The sequence below is a fragment of the Homarus americanus genome, unplaced genomic scaffold, assembly GCF_018991925.1.
Source record: "Homarus americanus isolate GMGI-L3 unplaced genomic scaffold, GMGI_Hamer_2.0 scaffold33468, whole genome shotgun sequence".
NCBI lineage: Eukaryota > Metazoa > Arthropoda > Malacostraca > Decapoda > Nephropidae > Homarus > Homarus americanus.
The window spans coordinates 9,953,576-9,966,982 of record NW_024714177.1 but is presented as its reverse complement, the minus strand read 5'-3'; the positions used below and the strand labels follow the sequence as shown (position 1 = coordinate 9,966,982).

General features: G+C 39.9%; 1 protein-coding gene across 2 annotated transcripts in view; it reads right to left on the bottom strand.

The window, feature by feature from the left end:
• The window catches only part of LOC121878197 (RING finger protein nhl-1-like), a 75,524-nt gene that overhangs the window by 44,861 nt on the left and 17,256 nt on the right, over positions 1 to 13,407 (bottom strand). For both annotated transcript variants that reach the window (XR_006091103.1, XM_042384260.1), the window contains exon 2: positions 3,403 to 3,500. The gene's annotated coding sequence lies outside the window, so the exon portion shown is untranslated. The remainder of the gene's footprint in view (positions 1 to 3,402; positions 3,501 to 13,407) is intronic.

The following is a 13,407-nucleotide window of genomic DNA, read 5'->3' as shown; positions in this document are numbered from 1 at the left end:
CCTTTCAGTCAGTCTCCATTAACTCCTCCACTAATCAAATTGATGTCGATGTAAGGGGGGCAGGCATCACTTGGGGATTCTCTCATAAAATCTCCCCTTCTCAACCCTATGAGAATCATCATTAATCTCATCACAGGAAAAAGGAAAGGCTGCACTGGAGGTGTGGAGAATGTCGAGTGATGGGGGTGTAGGGCCTGGGGTGAACATACACTGTACAGTTGGCTCCATTTACCATTTAGCGATGCTAATCTCTCTCCCCTGAGGTGTAAACCCCGAACTGTGAAGTGTGAATCAGAATCATACACTGATGAGCAGGAGGGAGAGGAGGGGTATGTCGGGGTAGGTGTCTTTCTGTGTGTGTGGCGGGGGGGTCGGGGTGAGGAGGAAAGTGTATATCGTTGGGAGAGATTAAAATGCAGGATAACACTTTGACAATACCGACGGAATTTCCTTAGCTGAGTGTAATCGTCTAGCACTGGCCAGATAAAAATAATAAAGTTACAGCAGGATGAGAGGGTGAATGAAGTCTTGTTCTAAATAAGGTGTTCCTTTGCAAAGGGGGCATTTATGGGCAAATGGTTTATGGATAAGTTTAAATCTATATCCTGTAGAAGCAGCTAAGTTTTGTTTTACCCTTTACTGCGAGATAAGACTTTCACAGCTGAATAAAATCGTCCGGTAGTAGTTAGACTAAAATAAATAAGGAGACATCGTAATGAAGGGATTAGTTAGCAATCAAAACAACCAGGAAGTGGGCACCACATATTTATTGAAATACAAACTTGATGTGAACAAAAATAGTTAAATTGGCAGTGTGCGCGTGTGTGTGTGTGTGTGTGTGTGTGTGTGTGTGTGTGTGTGTGTGTGTGTGTGTGTGTGTGTGTGTGTGTGTGTGTGTGTGTGTGTGTGTGTGTGTGTGTGTGTGTGTGTGTGTGTGTGTGTGTGTGTGTGTGTGTGTGTGTGTGTGTTGTGTGTGTGAATGTGTGTGAGTGTGTGTGTGTGTGTGTGTGTGTGTGTGTGTGTGTGTGTGTGTGTGTGTGTGTGTGTGCATTGTATGTGCGTGTTCTGTGTGTGTGTGTGTGTGTGTGTGTGTGTGTGTGTGTGTTTTGTGTACGTGCGTGCAGTGTTAGCGCGCGTGTGTGTTTTGTGTGTGTGTGTATTTGTTTGTATGTGTGACCGACATAGTGAGAAGCGGGTCACTAGTACCTGTTCACTGCCACCCACGTCACGCCCACCACGCACAGTGCCATCGCCAGCAAGACCTGGCACTCACTACCTCCTTAGTGACATCGGGGGAGGGGAGGACAAGTGGTGGGTCGGAGGGAGCGGGTGTCTATGGGGTGGTAGGATAGGCCATGGAGACGACAAGGAGGAGAAAAAGAGACTGAAAAAAGGGAAATTAAGAAGAAAAAAGAGAAGGAAGGAAAGTAGGAAGGAAGGGAGGGAGGAAGGAAGGAAGGATTAACCGTTAAGAAGAGAATTAAAAACAAATGAGAGCAGGAAATATATAAATATAGACAAAGGGAAAAGAGATAGAAATGAGTGACGGAGGAGAAACAGTCAGAAATTCGATAACGGAGAAACGAAGAAGATTGAAGATATCATTGTATTATTGAAAAAAAAAACCAGAATGCATATATCAGGGTTATAGATCAACAAGGAAAGAGAGAGAGAGAGAGAGAGAGAGAGAGAGAGAAAGAGAGAGAGAGAGAGAGAGAGAGAGAGAGAGAGCATTTTATTACACGTGATTTGAGCTCTTAGGTAGCAGGAGGCGCAGTAAAGCCATCTAGGGCCCTGTTTACAAATTCACTAAGACCCGCACACTGGCAAGTTAAGTAAAGTGAACGTATCTAGTTGAAGTGTAGTCTTAGTGTAATTTTGATAGCATTTTTCGATGTTATTTTTTGTGATTTAGATTAACTCAGCCAGCAAATTGCTTAGTTTACGCCTGAAATTACGAAGAACATTAATAATAGCAAGCTTCGTGAATCCAGATCCAGTGGGTTGACGAAATGGGAGAGGAGTCCATACACAGTTTACTAGTGAGGTGCTGGTGAGGGAGTGGCCATGACGTCACTGTAGTTTGCCATTCTGTGATGAAGGTTTTGGTGGGAATCAAAGTGAAGTTGAAAAATGTGGAATAGCAGGAGATAGATCAGAGGAGTAAAAACAAGATATATGTAAGAAAAGAAACGGAAAAAATTAAGGTCGAGAAAAATAATAAACAAAGGAAGAAATAGAAGTGAGAAAGAGGTAGAACAACGAAGAAAATAACCAGAGAGAAAAATAAGAAGACAAAGGACGTCGTATTATCGAACAGAAAGAGAGAGTAAGGGCGAGGCTGGTGTGTTGTTAGTGGAGACAGAATGATGAGGTTGCCAGTAATAATTGGAACTTTACTTGGGAGAAAGACCAAATGGTTACGTTTTCCAGCAAAAATCAGGTATATTCACAACGGAAGACGTATTGGTAACAGTCTTCAGTAGCAGATAACTTCTCTTATCAGGGTGATACAAGAGCAATATTGAAGTAATTGGAAGGACCAACCTTTAGTATAATTCAAGCTCTCGAGGGTTTGCACGGGCAAATTTCTTCACCTAGCTACCTGAAGACCTGAAGATGTGAAAACGTACCTGACTGACTTGATTACAGTATAACACAACAATGACAGGTTTTAATACCGGCAATCTTGCATCAAAGGTCTATCGTATCCTAAATGCGTTTTATTTCTCCAGGGATGATTAAAAACTACATAAAAACCTTTCAGAATCCCAATGCAGGTTAGCCAAGGTAGGAAGGGACGTTTTACGTACTCTGTATACCCAGACTTGGCATGGGCGACTGCTCTCATAGAAAGCGGGAGTTAAACCATCTGGGCTTAGAGTCTTAAGAATCCATATGTAAATTTTCTGTTCCATGTCAATATACAGTAAGTACTGGTGAATACTTTCTATTGGCTTACCTCATACTGTTTCCTTTGGATGAGAGTTAAATTAAGTATTTTATGATATATGGAGTACACTTATTCATGAGAAAATTATTGATAATACAATGAAAGATGATAGATATATTGAATAAATCGAGAGAAAAACAAAGCGAGAGAAGCTACATGTGTTAACTCTGCGGTCATTACGCACCACATTTCACTAACTCGGTTTTCTTTCATTGTGCATCACGCAACTTTAACATCGGGGAGCTTATAAAGGGGTAACTATGAAACCTCGTAACAAAAGACTATGAAATGTATTGTTAGTTAGAATTACAGATACAAAATAGATTATTTCAACAGCGTTTTTAAATACATGTTCGACAGATGAAGCAACACAATAAGTATGTAGGACATTATACTGTAAACATATTTGTGAATATAGATTAATTTGAAAATCAGCGTCTGCTTCTTACCTAAAAGTTGCTAAGGTTGTGTTGTGTAGACATACGCCCTGGACCCCCCGCTCTGAGCAGAGGGTCCAGGTGGGGGGTTTACTCCATGTCGACGTCACCTGAAGGAGAAAGAAAAAGGAATTAATCTTTGCGCTTTAGAGAAAACAGTAACACAAACAACATTTAAATAGAAAACAAATGTTTACCATTAATTTAGAAAACCTCTTTAGGAATTCAGAATCAAGAAAACTTTATTTACTGTGATATGACAACAAGAACTAAAATAAATTTCATATCGTAAGAGTACATTCACGTCCACTCCCTCAACAACTCCGTTTACTACCTCACTCCCTCCCCCATGATGACGCACCGCCGCGCTCCGGCCTTGCGTCACACCGCCCACTATCTGTATACAAGAACCCCAAAATAGGAATCTGTGACTGGTCCCTATTCTCGTCCCAGACTTTCATGAATCGTATGTTAGTTTTCCCTTGGTTGTGGTCGTGAAAATTCATCTAAATGGTCCACCGGAACTACGGCAAAAGGAGCGGCTAAAACGTCTTCGATTTAGCACCGAGAATGACGCGGTAAGATGAATTGTTTTAATACTGGTAAGAGAGTATAATTACCGTATAAAGTTTTGTTAATATCCTGCTATCGGACACTATCCCTTGAGGTAGTCGGGCCTCGCAGATTTAAATTTTCTCACATTATTTAATGTGTGAAAAAATAGTGATGATTAATATTATTGATATAATCAGAATATATGGACATCATATGAATATATATATAACCATTGTATACAGAATGTTTAGCTGACGTCAACATCATATTTGGGAAGAGGGGAGAAGAGAGAAATGGGAAGATGACAACTGGAAATATAAGGGTAATAGAGGGAGCGAGGGATAGGAGAAGAAAGAGAAAAACAGGAAGAAGAGGTGACAAAAGTACTTAGAACCATTGTTTTATGAAACTTTGGTTAACAGTACAATCCAGGGAAGTGAGGGATCAGGGGAGGAGAAATGGGAAGAGAAAGGGGAAATGAAGGGGGGGGGGGGAGAATTTTGGTCCAATCGATCACAGGTGAATGAAAAAGTCATCAATATTTTCAAAATGGGCGCTTTTCATGTATATTATTATTATTTTTCATAACATGACATAATTCACTTTTCGAGATGTATGCAATAAATATAATATCCCAAACGGAACATGTTCGTGATCAAACTTATAATGAATTTATTAGTTGCAAGTTTATGATCATGAAAGTATCAAAGATAAACTAACACAAGTATTTACTGGAACCAAAGTGTTTCTACACCACAGATCAGTTTACTGACCAGGAGAGTTACTATGGTCGGCGTCCTGTTATGTTGTGAGGGAGGCATGTACTGTCTGCTCACTGACAGTTCTGACCAGCCATTAACTACAGCCGGAAGACGATCAGCAACAACAATAACATGGACGATAGATGAACACCTGGCTTACTTTCTACAAAAGACAACTTTTAAAAATTAAAACGGAAGACAAATCTCTTTGTTGTTGATCAAGGTCTTCTTAACACTAGATACTATATTACTGTGCTAAAAAAATGAAAGATAAATATAGTATTTTTCGCAAGCTCTCTATTGTTATCTTAATAAATCTTTAAGCTCGTCATTTAAGTCGTTTAAACACTAAACAACAGTTAAAATGCCCCACCTTTCTGTAACCTCAATAATTCTTCTCTTATAATTCATTATATAACACAACGAAGAACCTGCAGTGTAACAGAATGTAATATTCTTTGGGCCTTTTGATCTTATTCCTTAAGGGTTATTTGGTAAGTAATCATTTGTTTATCTATTTCAGATGGTTGTTATTGCGGCGCCGACACTCACCATGGTGTTTGTAGAGGTGACGCTAATTGGACTTTTCTCCCTCCACATTAATACTCTGTACATTCTCTCTATTCCCACCCATCTGTCTTTCTTTTTTCCTATTGGTTTTCCAACCTCCCTCCTCACCTCTCCATCTCGTCTCTCTTTAGCTACGTCCTCCCCCTCCCCCTATCACTCTCTACTCGTGTATCGCGTCCGGGTCTTCGGTAGATGATGACACGGGCAAATCACATAAAACTTAACCGAACCATTTCAATGTAACCTTATGTAACCGATTGAATCTTATCTAACCTAACCAATATAATCTAACTTAAACTAATCTCTAAATGTTGAGTTTAGTTGCTTCGTGCTGTACAATTCTTTATAATTAAAAAATTTCTCGCCTATCATTGCCCAGCTGATGTAATACAAATTTTGTAAGTTTTAATTAAAGTAAAAAAAAATACTCAAACAGGTCGAGTAAATTAGATTTTGTCGAATAGTTTTGTTAAACGAGAATAAAAAAGAAAACATTGTCACCTAAACTGAAATAAGTTCCCTTGTTTATTCTCTCCCTCTATATATTTTACTAAGTTTCAGTAAAATTTGAAGAATGTGTTTTCCTTTTTTGTTAATGAATTTTAGCAGATATATGATATATCACAATAACCTATAACCTTTCACAACGTACTGTATTTACTGTACATGTTTAAGTTAGTGTTACAGAAGAAATTCAGATCTTCTACTATACTTTGCAGCATGAATATTCGTTTTCTTTGATGTAAATGTCACTGCTGCAACTACACTAATTCACTTTTTATTGTCGGAAAAAAAGTGACGACCAGATAACACTGACTGTATGAGAAGGTCATCCTTGCTGGTCAATATAGCTCTTGTTGATGGTCGAGTACATGCAAGGACTAGCGCATATCGTAGAGAGAGAGAGGATATTTGGCAGGCGACCACAACACATTCCTGACCCATGCCATCCTCCACTTCCCAAATTAGCAGGGGTACTAAGCGTCCCGTGAGACAGGTACCACATTACGACCGAAATGTAGGTGAGTTACGCCTGTAGCAACGTGTGGTTTGCTTCTGTCTTGATTTATATTAGCGAGGCCCTCGGATAATTGTATGGAAGTACAGACATTTTTTTAAACATATCTGATGAAATACATTTGCAGAGATACTGGTGAGGTATTATATATATATATATATTTCATTAGCCCAAATAAAGCACGCGGACTTCTACATACAATCAACACCTCAACCCGCCAAGATTCGAACCCACGGCCCACGAGCCCATGACTGTGACCAGGGAACGCTACCTCTGGACCACCAGGATACTAAAAGCAGTCCTAGACTCTGTTATATTTCACACAAAGCCTGTTCAATGAGCTTATGGCGCCGTGAACCTCTAATGGGGACTACCTGCATCACGTAGGTGGTCAGAGTAACGTTTTACCAAATCCGGCTTCGAAACATGAGGATCCAATAAAGCACGCGGACTTCTACATACAATCAACACCTCAACCCGCCAGGATTCGAACCCATGGCCCACGAGCCCAAGACTGTGACCGGGGAACGTTACCTCTGGGCCACCAGGACACTAAAAGCAGTTCTAGATTCTGTTATGTTACACACAAAGCCTGTTCACCGAGCTTACGGCGCTGTGAACCTCTAATGGGGACTACCCGTGCTGCTTAGATGATCAGAGTAACGTTTTACCAAATCCGGCTTCGAAACACGACTTCTACATATAATCAACACCTCACCCCGCCAGGATTCGAACCCACGATCTTATGATTGTGTCCTGGTGGCCCAGAGGTAACGTTCCCCGGTCACAATCATAAGATCGTGGGTTTGAATACTGGCGGGGTGAGGTGTTGATTATATGTAGAAGTCCGCGTGCTTTATTGGGCTAATGAAATATATATGGATCCTCGTGTTTCGAAGCCGGATTTGGTAAAACGTTACTCTGATTACCTAAGCGGCACGGGTAGTCCCCATTAAAGGTTCACGGCGCCATAAGCTCGTTGAACAGGCTTTGTGTGAAATATAACAGTCTGGCATTGCTTTTAGTGTCCTGGTGGCCCAGAGGTAATGTTCCCTGGTCACAATCATTAGATCGTGGGTTTGAATCCTGGCATGGTGAGGTGTTGTGTATATGTATGTATGAAAATATTATATGGGCTGAATAAGGAAGAAAAATATTATATTTTTAAGAGTAGAATACAGTACAAGCATTTTACTATTTAGTGTAGGTATCCCTTCATAACTGCCTCGTATTCATTTTCTTTAAACAAGAGAGAAGAAACTGAAGAAAATACGTTTTCTTTTAGTTTTCATCCCTGATTATTGTATTAAGTTGGATATCTTATCACTCGTGTAGAGAATATTTTACGGACATAATTTTGAAGAATAAGATATACTGCTGTCAAAATGGCATACAATAGATTAACTGTTAATGACAAACAAAAAATTATTTTTTGAGAGACAAGGAGCTCAAGGACAAAGTTACCAAAAGTTATACACTCGAACAACACTCGGTTGGGGACAGTGTGTACAAGAGTCTGCTCGTTGAATACCAAGTGTTAATGGAAATAGTTAAATACTCGGGAGTCGGTAAATATATTTTCTGGAAACTGGCCATGAGTTGATAAGGACGGATAATCACCGCGAGATTAGAAATTCTGGGATATTTGTCAGCAACAGGGATGTGCCATATCTTGACTTCACCAAAGGGTTCGGGATGACGTGTGTTAATATTTTCTTAGGTGATTGCTAGTGAAATGGTTATGGCTTCAGCCACCCATTTTAAGCATACCCAGAGCATATTATTTCATATGGCATTAACCTAGAACTATCAACAGCAGAGAGTTAAACAGTGAAAAAAAAAATATGGAAAAACCTCGTTAAGATTTCTTTAACTTTTGCCGTCACAGTTACCAGAAAACCAACATTTACAAGACACTCTCAGCATCACTACAGGAGGTTGGGTGGTCATAGACGTACCATTGTGTCTTGGAGGGTAAAGCCAGACGTAGTTGAGTGCTCGTGGTGGCACTGTATTTATGTCAAGGGCCTAAGACACAATGCTACCCGACCCACATACCTCACCACCTGTACCAACACCTTAGAGAAAATACACACTCACCTGACACACACACACACACACACACGTAACCTTTTTACGTTTTTCCTTTCCGTTTTTCTTGGTTTACCTTGTGTTTTCCAGCATGTATGTCAAGAGTTCAAGTCTTGGCCTGAACGCTCGTTAGAAGGGTGCTATCCAGTGAGACTCTTCCAAATATCACAGGTTTCCCGGTCCCCGATTTACTCCTGGACTAACACTGGATAGACCGCCCATACGGCTAGTATGCTGATAAGTGGCGAAAAAAAACAACTTATATTTTCTTCTGTACTTCCTTGAAATCACTTTTGTTGAAGAACTCTTCATGATTCATATTAAAAAAAAAATCTCTTTTCATCTCTTTATTTATTGCTATTTTTGGTCATACGAATCACATTAAAATTTTGTTGTTTTTGGTTTTTAAAAACTCAGAGAACAGGCACAGTTTTTAAGAGTTTCTTCTAGAGCGTGTTTATCTCTGCCTCACTAATTGCTGTTCCAATGTTATGGTGAATTTAGCGGGATGTTTGTTTTAGGTTTTTATAGGTGTAAATGAGCGTGCCAGAGAGAGAGAGAGAGAGAGAGAGAGAGAGAGAGAGACAACTTTACCAAGAAACTCTTTAGGATGATCTAAAATGAACATCAACAAGGAACAGAGGAACACACAAAAACCTCACTCCTCTCTCTAGCGACTGCATCGACCCCACGAGACATACAGCAAATACATAAACATCAGTCTACCATATCCACCCACTCGCTCTCCCGCCAGCCAGATATGGCACCTATTTCTAATGTTTGGATCTTACTGTTCATAACAAATTATTAATCAGGATTGTTTCTCTCGACAGTTTATCTCCTGTTTTGTAATCTAGGAGCTCCCGTTTCCAGAGATTCTGATTCTTCTTGGATTTGTAAGAATAAAGGTTTCTTAAAGACACATTGGAGTATAATACACATAATACACTATACAGGGTGTTTAATGCTTCACAGTGTGTTAGGGTGCAGGAGTCTTTGTCTTGATCTGTCGCAAAAAGGACTCCGACATACAGCCTAGTACACCATTAAGGAACATCACCCCAGGTTTAATTGAGCTGTGCTATCATGGCACTAGATACTTTAGGTATAATGGCGAGCAGCACCGGAGACCAGCTCAACCAAGAGAGAGAGAGAGAGAGAGAGAGAGAGAGAGAGACAGAGAGTGTGTGTGTGTGTGTGGTTTAGGTTATTGGAAGTACACATTGACGGCAATTGTAATTAAGAACAACTGGGTCATATCTCAAACTGAATTATCAGGCGAACTTGCAGTGGCGATCTATTCAGGTACAACCAAGTTACACCAGACGAAGGTTCGCCCTGCATTCAATCTGCAACTGAGGTTTCTTATAGTTCACGTTAATAAACTACGCCACACGAACTTTCGCCAGCCTTAGTGTGGACGCAGTCTCAAAGCAATGATCAGGGAGGGACAAATATCGTCTTTGGGTGAGAGGCTAGTGCCAGAACATAAGACTCTACATATAGAATAATTTGTGGTTTAAAGATGCGTAGCGCTTTTTTAAAACCAAGAAATATTTATTTAAAACTGAAAAAAAAAACACTTGTTTAAAACTTGCCATTATTTGATCTAAATCAGAAACCTTTCATAATAAAACAAGGAATAATGTGTTTAAAAGTCGGAAGTGTGTAAAATGTTTTTCAAACTAAGAATTGGTTCTTAAAAATATGATAAATCTTGTTTAAACAAGGAATTACTTAGCTAAAACTAATACGACTTCACTGTTAAAAGTAAAACTTTGACTAAAGCAACAATTACTTATTAGAAATAGGATTTTCTTGCTTAGAATAAAGTTTTATTTGTTTAAAAAGATGAATAAGAATCTTAAGATGAGGAAATATTTGTATTACACTATATCGTCTCCCCGACCCCGAGTATTGGTGTACTGTATAGGGTTAGAAAATTACTTGTTGAAAACTAAAAGCTATTCTCTAAAAATTAAGAATAAATTCTTTACAGTCATGACTTAGTTGTTTAAAACTAGGTGAGGAGGAGACAGGTGGGAGGAAATGGGTGGGGGAGGAGATGGGTAGGAGGGAACGGGTGGGGGAGGAGATGGGTGGGTAGGAGATGGATGGGAGGGGATGGGTGGGGAGGAGAAGGGAGACTAAGACAGAAATAGATAAAGGAGTCAATAAAGGACGCCAGGGAAGAGGTTATGACAAGCGCCTCGTGTATACCATAACCGAGGTCTCGTTAGTGCCAATAAACATGTTGGTTTACTGATGGTGCCACTAGTGCTGAGGGAGGGAAGGGAGGGAAGTGGAATGAGGTAGGGAAGTGGTTGAGAAAAGAAAGCAGGGTGATGGAGGGTAAGGGAGGGAGGGAAGTTGAGTGAGAGAGAACAGGTGCGGTGAGGGTTATAACGATTATGGAACTATAAATATATAAATATCACTATTCTCCAAGATGAAGAGATGACAGTGTCAACAGCTTCATTATTCTTTGACGTCTGGCTGATAAGGTTCATCTAAGTTATGAATTCCTATGATGGATGAAAGAGAACTTTTTTTCCTTAGATTTTTCTTACGATGCAAGTTACGATGACCAAAATTATTTCACCCGGTCGAGATGGTGATCCTGTTGTTATAAGGGGAGGCCGTGGGTGTGGTGAGCGACGGCGTGTTATCTGTTGACGAGATAACTCTCCCTCCTCAACTACATCGAAGGTAATAATATTTCATGTAACTTTTTAACTAGTGTCTTTTTATCAAAGGTACAAATATCCTTAAGATTTAAACTTGACTATGACCTCAGTGTTTCCCATAATTATCGTCGACGTGTGTTCCATCTTGTCATATCAGACCACCTCACATCCTGTCAAACTTTTCTCTTCGAGGTCCGAGATGGATTCCTCCTAGATTTCATTCTGATCCTTTGTCTATGACCACAGTTTTATTAATGCATCTCCTAAGGCATAAATCTATTTAAAATAAGTGCATTACACCTCATGTCTCTGGTCCGAGTCTTAGCACGACGTATAAGAGTTGTGTGGAGACTTCTCACAGCCATCTTGGCTAGCTCACCACTAGAAAGAGACATGGCACCGTAGTGGTGCTCCATTCCTCGGGATTTCGTCATTGAACTATAAAAGGCATCTTCCTCTTTTTTTTATTGAAGGTTTAACATAGCAGAGCGAGTGGATGCAAGACTCAGTTTTCACCTCCCAACAAATCCTCCTTCTTGGGTGTCGTCAGTAGTGGGATCTTGGAGGCTTGGCCAAGACACAAGTTTTGTATGTTTGACTCAAGACTGGCCGACCCTGAGTGGTGGAAGCTGATCGGACTTTCCGGCTTCCAACTTCAGATCAGTGCAGTCCAATATGGCGACTCTCCGGTCCCTCCTCGGGTGGCGGAGGCACAGGGTTTGACTAAAAAAAAAGTCTGCTGTTGGAGCTGTTATCTTTATCTCGTCACAAAAGATATTCATAAATTCTAATTTACCGCCATGTCGCCAAATGTTTTCATAATTTAAACTGAATATGAATAAAACGAGGGTGGCAACTTTAATTGACTCAGATTATTACAAAGATTTCGCTGGGTTTAATTATTGGCGTTTTTCTTGATCATGAAACCAATGTATGTACTTCACGAGTGAGCAGCTGCACCTACCACGACCAGCTGATCAATGAACACTTATTACTTATTAATATTCATGAAGATGCATAGGTATTTGACCAATCAAACAGCAACTCATCCGTTGAGGGACGAAATAACTTGTTGGTGTATGATTATGATTTGTGTACGAAAATATGATCACGAAGCAGGTAAGGTTCATGCCATTGTTTTAGGAATACCACTACATTACGACAACAGACTTTATGATGCTGTAAGCATATGGAAAAAAAATGTAACTACTTGCTCCTGAATCTGTGCTTGATGTTAGAGCGCAAACTTAGTTTTATATTGAAATTGGAAAACTAGTTGAAGGATTAAAAGATTAAGTGACGAATTGCAAACATCATGACGACCTACACAGCTTTCCGGAATACTTGTGGTCATGTTGCGCTGAAATCGTCGCCCTGGACAACTGTTAATGGTGTACTAACTGCCGGAGGCGGCTGGGCTGTCACGTTTTTTTTAAGCACTCATTAGACATGTTTCATGGCTATTGGTTCAAAAAAATTATTATTATTATTATTATTATTATTATGATACAATGCCGTTTTTTCAATATAGTGAATAGGTTTAAGATACCCACGGCAAATGGTTTTGTGCCCTCACGGTAGCAATTGTCATCCAGCGGACTATATACTTACTGACGGATGACGCAACGACGAGATTAATTCTCTATTTTGAAAAGACAAAAACAAATGGAATTTATTTCCTTTATTGATGCTAGATGTACTAAATCAGATTGTATTAAGATGCCATAGTTTATCTTTATTTCGCTAACCCAACAACTGCTGTTAAGTTAATTTACTCCTCTATAACGCAAAAGATAATTACTTTCAAAATGAAACTCTATGGACTACGTTATGTTCTATTTATCGGCACTCTGGGATATCTTTACCGTATCTGTTAATTAGAGGGAACGTGCATCCCCTAACTACCGGTAATCGGGCCCGATAGCTTAGACCCAGCGTAAAGAAATGTGTTGCGGCCCTACTATAGTACCCGGTCTCTACCGTGATATTTACACCACATTATGCGGTCTACTGAGCTATAGTTGTTCTATATTAACCTAACCTACCCTAACCTAGCCTTATCTATGCTAGGTTAATGAACGCAAGAGTGTAAATATCCCGTTAGACCAACTCCAGCTCTGTAGACCGCGTACTATAGTAGCACCGATGTTATCCAGTATGACAGAACATAGTAGGCTTCTCTGGGTACTCCAATTTCCTTCTATGTTAACACTGAGCGCACGTAGTTTTGTCCTCATGGAAGCTCTAGGGTGCCCGGTTAATTAGATATAAAAGACAAATAATCAATATTTAGTATAAATATAAATCTCATGAAACAGTAATCGTACAGTCGTTC